Below are 6000 nucleotides of genomic sequence, written 5' to 3'. Positions count from 1 at the left end.
GGATGGATGCTAAACGGATGGAGGAGGAAGCGTTGGGTTGTTGTTATCAGCGGGTAGGTGGACAGCGGTAGCAGCTGAAGAAGATCATGTCGGTGTCGGCCTAGTCACGACGTCGCCACCGGGTGACTGACCGGTGACGGTGAGAAACTGGACGATGCCCAGCAGAGCCTGACTGCCTGGTAACGGCCACCATAGAGCTGCGGCTAAACGGCCAACACACACGCACACACGCGCGCGCACACACACACACACACACACACACACACACACACACACACACACACACACACACACACACACACACACACACACACACACACACACACACACACACACACGCTAGTCCACAGTGTTGCCATGTCCGCTTATTATAAGCGACTTATATGGTTGAAGTTGCTTGTAAATATTGGTTAGTTGCAGCCGTGCATTGGTTGTTTTCATAGACCATGGTTGCTCATTTCTCTCGCAGAATCGGGCAACTACGCCGAAGCTAGCGGCTAGCAAAGCTTCCAATACGTTACGTGTCACAGGCTTCCTCCGTGACTTGACCTCCTGCACCGATGTTTGCTGCTATAGCTTCGTTTTTGCACCAACAAGGGTGTCGCTTGCCCAAAATAACTGACCTACAAGCTGTTATAGCTGCATTGTAGATCAGTTATTCATGGAAAGCGACAGTCACACAGTGGCTTATGTTGTTCACGTGCTTCTTCCCCTTGCTCAGTCAGCACAGACGTCGATAGATATATAAAACGACGTGTAGAATAGCGGACATCTCTCTTGCTACTGGTTCTGTTTGTGTTTTTATAATAGGCTCTATGCACAGCAGTCATATTATCACTTCCTTCACAGGTGTTACCATATTGATACTAATGAAGGCTCTGTTCCATTTAGTGTAGCACAGTGGTTTCCACGACCCCCATAACTCTGAGTGTACAAATGGAACCAAATGGACCCTTACGGGTCCATTTGGTTCCATTTGTACACTCTCAAGAGTTACACACCTGTAAGGGGCCATTTGGAAGCCCATGAGGGTCCCTGGACCCCAACTGTAGACCCACTGGTGTAACAGAGTGTTTCCAGTGGGTCAACATGCACAATATCAGCACCCTGACTCTGTTTGACCAGAATGGAACAGAGCCTTCGTTAGTATCATTGGTAACACCTGTGCATGTGTTCATAATATGGCTGCTGTGAATAGAGCCTATTGCCAAGAAACGTTGTGTTGTTGTTGTGAAAAGGCACCTTCCCAACCTTGAACCTTCCCAATCTCAAAGAGGAGGAGGGGGGGGGGGGGCAAAGATGGAGCTAGTACTGAATATCCAGATAATTCCATGCCATCTGCTGCTGCTCATTCTCAATCATCCTGACGATCCTCTCCTCCTCCTTCTCCTTCTCCCTCCCTCCACTCAGCTCCTCTGCCATGTGTTTGGGGACTATATAGTCTGTCATCAGATTCAGAACAGCCATCTATTTCAGACAGAGAAACTCCAGTTTCCCACTTAATCTAGACCAGGGGTCTTCAACGTTTTCTGGCCAAGGACCCCCTAGCTGAGAGAGAGATGAAGCAGGGACCCCCTCTATATACAATTGTGTTTCAGATTTAAAAAAAAATGTTTAGGTGGTCTTCTCTTTTTTCCCTCTACACACCTACAGCGTTGTTTGCTATTTTTGGCTAAAGTTCTCCTCAGAAAAGGGATGCTAGGGTTCTGCTTGTTTCTAGCTCTCCGGCTGTGTGCTCCAAGCAGTTATTGATAAGCCATTTGGCCTGCAGCTTATTCTGCTCTCAAGTATGGTCCCCAGCAGTGTGTGCCTGCCTATGTTCTTTGCCAAGCAGCTCTGAATTGTGTTAGCCAGTATGGTGGAGTCAGTGAATTCACTAAAATAAAGGATTGGGGCGACTTCAGTTGGGAGTCCATTTCTCAGAGACGCAATTCAGCATTTCAGGAGAACCTGTCAACTGTTTTATTATGTCGCTGCAGTTGTGGGGCAGTATGCTATTTCTAGCTACATTGATTGCCTGATGCTTTAGAAGGGTACTTGTTGATGACTTAATAGCTCCTTCAACTCACACAGTTCACACAGTTTTTCCCTCCATGTTGACATTGCATATTATGTATAGAGGAAAAATGGCAGTGTTGTTTCACATCTCAGCTGCTGCTGCTGCTGCTGCTGTTTGTTGTACTGTACATACTGTGCAACACTGTGACGGCACTAAGCCTTAACATGCTGTACCACAGCACGGCCCAGTGTGTGTGCCCTGCCCTACCCTGCTCCAACCACTGCTGCCTCCCCGCCTCCCCGCCCACGGGGGACGCACAAGCCTAAGGGATCAAAGCTGTAATTAGCCTGCTATGGATTAGCAATGGGGACTGTTATGTTCTCCACTGGACTCACTACCCACAGAGGCTGAGGATCATACAGGCAGTGTGATCCCATCCACCCCCCCCCCCCGACCCCCCACCCGCCCCCCAATTTAACCCTTTAAGACCTGGGACGCATCTGTGTTTGAGCTAAAAAACATTATTTTACACTTTGGCTATTCAAAAATAGCAGATCTACAAGCTCATAGCGCGGCACCGAGTGCCGCGCTATGAGCTTGTAGATCTGCTATTTTTGAAAAATCGAGAAAATGTGTGCAAATTAATATATTTATATTCTTTTCATGCAAACATTTTTAACTCAAATCTTTGCTTCTGGGGATCCCTGGAACAACATATTTTGAGATGGGGGTCCTTGACATGAAAAACTTTGAGCACCACTGATATAGAAACATACGTTTTTCAGAAAACTGTTGGGATTTAGAAGACATTTGTAGAATCGGATTCAGGTCTTAATGGGTTAAAACAAATAAATAATCGAGATTGCAGTGGTCGTTGTTGTTTCTCCGCAGGCCAAGTGAAAACACAGGCCCCTAGATGTTCTCCAACATGACTAGTCTCGAGCGTTACCGTAGAATGCTATTTCATAAATTGATTTATGGCTACAACTATCGATTATATTCTTAGCGATTATTCTTTCCATTACTTTTTTGATTAATTGAGAAGCAATGAAGCAAAAATATAATTTGTAAATATTTTATATATCAACAGATTTTATATTGACTAATATATATAAGTCTGAATAACTACTGTAAGCCCTATTTAATACTTTGTTGTACTGCAGAGTAGCAGGCTCACAACGTGTCACATCATGTGTCACATCGTGACTGTGAGCTTGTAGATCGGCTACTTTGTTAAATAGAAATATTTTAAAGAAAAAAAAAGCAATTTTACAATTTCCCACCACAGTCAATTATTTTATTAAAATACATGGTCATAAAAAAAGATTAATAACCAATTCAATCGAATTTAGATCAACTGTTGCACACCTAAATTGATTGTTGCGTTCCCATTCACTCAATAGTCATTCAATGGGATAATCTTGTGCTTAACATGGCAGTCAGTGGTGGTCATGTCGTTAATGTTGCGTGCCGTGCTGACAGCCAGGAAGCTGAGCACGAACTTGACATGTGGCCGTCATGCGGAGAGAATGGCAGTGGTTCATGCTGTGCTGACTCACTGTATACTGCCAAGTATGAGGTCTATTGATGTGTCTGATATCTCGGTGATATACACTTATCTCTCCTCCCTCTCTGCTAGAAGCCTTGTCTCTCAGCCAAACCAGATATCGCAGTGGTCCTACCGTGGGAGAAGTTCTAATAAGGAGGTTGAGTACTTTTGCTCCCTAATGTGGGACTCGCAAGTCCTACTATTAAATGTTATTTCAGGGCTCTTTTTGCTACTGTACTGACAAGAAAGACAAGTTGCACCTGTGACTCTGTGTTTTGGAATGTAAGGTCACACCACTGTCTCCGATTTGGCATGGCTCGATGCTTGTGAATATGTCGCCCCAGGGGAGGAAAAAGGCTTTATTCTCATCGTTCAACTCTATCAATTTCTGACAATATTTCATTGTGCCCACAGGCTGTCGTCCTATATGACTGACTGCAGACGTCAAGAGAGAGTGCTATCGTTGCAATGTATCCCTAGTCGATAACATGCCATGTTAGAGGCTTAAATTGTTAATCCACTACCCTGTGCTGGACAGACATGGTAATGTTCCTATTTGATGAAGCCCTAAAGAGTGAAAACTGGTAGTGGTGGCTAGATAATGGAAACATCTCAAATCAGTTCCTCGTCAGGTTGATGGGGAAAGAACTGAAATGGGTGGTGGCACTGCGATTCAATCAGTTTAATGGAAAACTGTAAAGCCCAGAGTAGCCGCTGTAGTATCGACTGAACATGATCTGTGTTATTGACAAGCAGGGCATGCCGACAACGACACACAGGCCCTCTGCCCATTGGGGACAAAGCTCCCATTTCCATTGGACCCTGGACTGTGATCCGTTTTTTGTTTGTGTTAAACTGACTGTGTGTACATATGTGTGCTGCAGGATAGGGTGCTTATTATTAGTTAGAGGCTAAGTTTGCCTGCCTTTGTTTTCTTTTTAAGAAGACTATGGAAGACATTTCTGTTTAGTTATGGGAGTCTCTTGAGCTGACAGTGTTTTTCTTTTCGCTACGTCCATATTGACATGTTTGTTTTTTGTTTTGTTTCCCTCCCGTCCGTCCCTTGTCTGCTCGCAAAAGCAAGCTGGACTTGATGCGGAAAAAGCAATGCTGATTAGAAGCATGTACCACACTCACTGCTGCGGTGCATTTTGATTCAAAAGCCTGGTCTCTCTTCTGACAGGACCAACTGTGGCTCCTTAACGGGAGGAAATGACATCCTGCTGTTGACCCAAGCACAATGGACGTCAGCCTCATACTGTGTGTGTGTGTGTGTGTGTGTGTGTGTGTGTGTGTGTGTGTGTGTGTGTGTGTGTGTGTGTGTGTGTGTGTGTGTGTGTGTGTGTGTGTGTGTGTGTGTGTGTGTGTGTGTGTGTGTGTGTGTGTCCACCCCACAGGCTTTTCTATCGTTTTACACTGTCTCACAATACACCAGGAAGTTGAGCATGGTGGGATTGGCAATGTTTCTAACCTGAGATATCAGGTTTTCCTCCTCTTTGAGTCCCCTTTCTTTTCCAGTTCTTTTTTGCTTTGCTTGTTCTTCTGCTCTGTGTGCCAGTCACGACTCTACGCCTGCCTGCTGCCTTAACTTGAACACATGCCAGTCGATTCGAGCCCAGGAGCCTTTTTAAGTTATTGCCAATAATGTGTTGTGATATGTTGATGGAGCCTACGTGAAAGGAAAGTGTGTAGGCTCTTGCCGAAACAAGCCCTGTGAAAAATATCAGCTATGGCTTTTTGTAGAATAGCAAGGCTTGTGTTATTACGATAGCATGGCTGGGATATTCTTGGATTTTAGGTAAGCCCTCGGTGGTAATGTCCCTAGGCTGGTGAGGGGATATTGTATGGGGATTGAGGGTAAGGGACCATTTTCAACATGGTCCAAGCCAGGGATACAATAAGTTAAATATCTCTATATTATGATAGTACTCATTGCTTTAGAGTGTTTGTTAAGTAATAGGAGTCTCCCTGTCTCTCCAGCTCTTTAGTAAATAGAAAATGCATTTTCATGTCGGGATACCAATTTTATCCAACCAGGAGAGAGAACTCACACAGGATACAGATTAAACAAGGGAAATTGGAAGTGATGACACAAAACATGTGCAGACAAAATTGGAACTCGGAACACTGTAAAATTCAAGCGGATAAATGGGTACTCTCTCCTGATTGGCTAAAATTGGCAACCCCACCTGAAAATGTTTTTTTTGGTTTATTAAAGAGTTTGAGAGACGGCGAGCCCCCTATTACTGAACAAACACTCTATAGCAATGATTACTATCAGACCTTTTAACATTTTTGTTTTGTTTTGGTTGACTGGTGTTCATTTTGTTCCCTGGTACAGGCTTAATAAATAATAAATACAAGGTTATTTCAAGTTGTAACCCAGACCTTATCGGCTAGGATAAATGCCTTAACATGAGAAACTAATACAAAATATTTTCAAATTAGAAAG

At 44.2% G+C, this 6000-nt stretch overlaps 1 protein-coding gene across 3 annotated transcripts in view; it reads left to right on the top strand.

Moving 5' to 3' along the window:
* The window catches only part of LOC311064148 (hyccin 2), a 52894-nt gene that overhangs the window by 839 nt on the left and 46055 nt on the right, over window positions 1-6000 (top strand). The window lies entirely within an intron of this gene.

This window comes from Gymnoscopelus microlampas (assembly GCF_963454915.1).
Source record: "Gymnoscopelus microlampas genome assembly, chromosome: 17".
Lineage (NCBI taxonomy): Eukaryota > Metazoa > Chordata > Actinopteri > Myctophiformes > Myctophidae > Gymnoscopelus > Gymnoscopelus microlampas.
The sequence above is the reverse complement of the archived record's forward strand: the minus strand, read 5'-3'. Positions and strand labels throughout refer to the sequence as shown.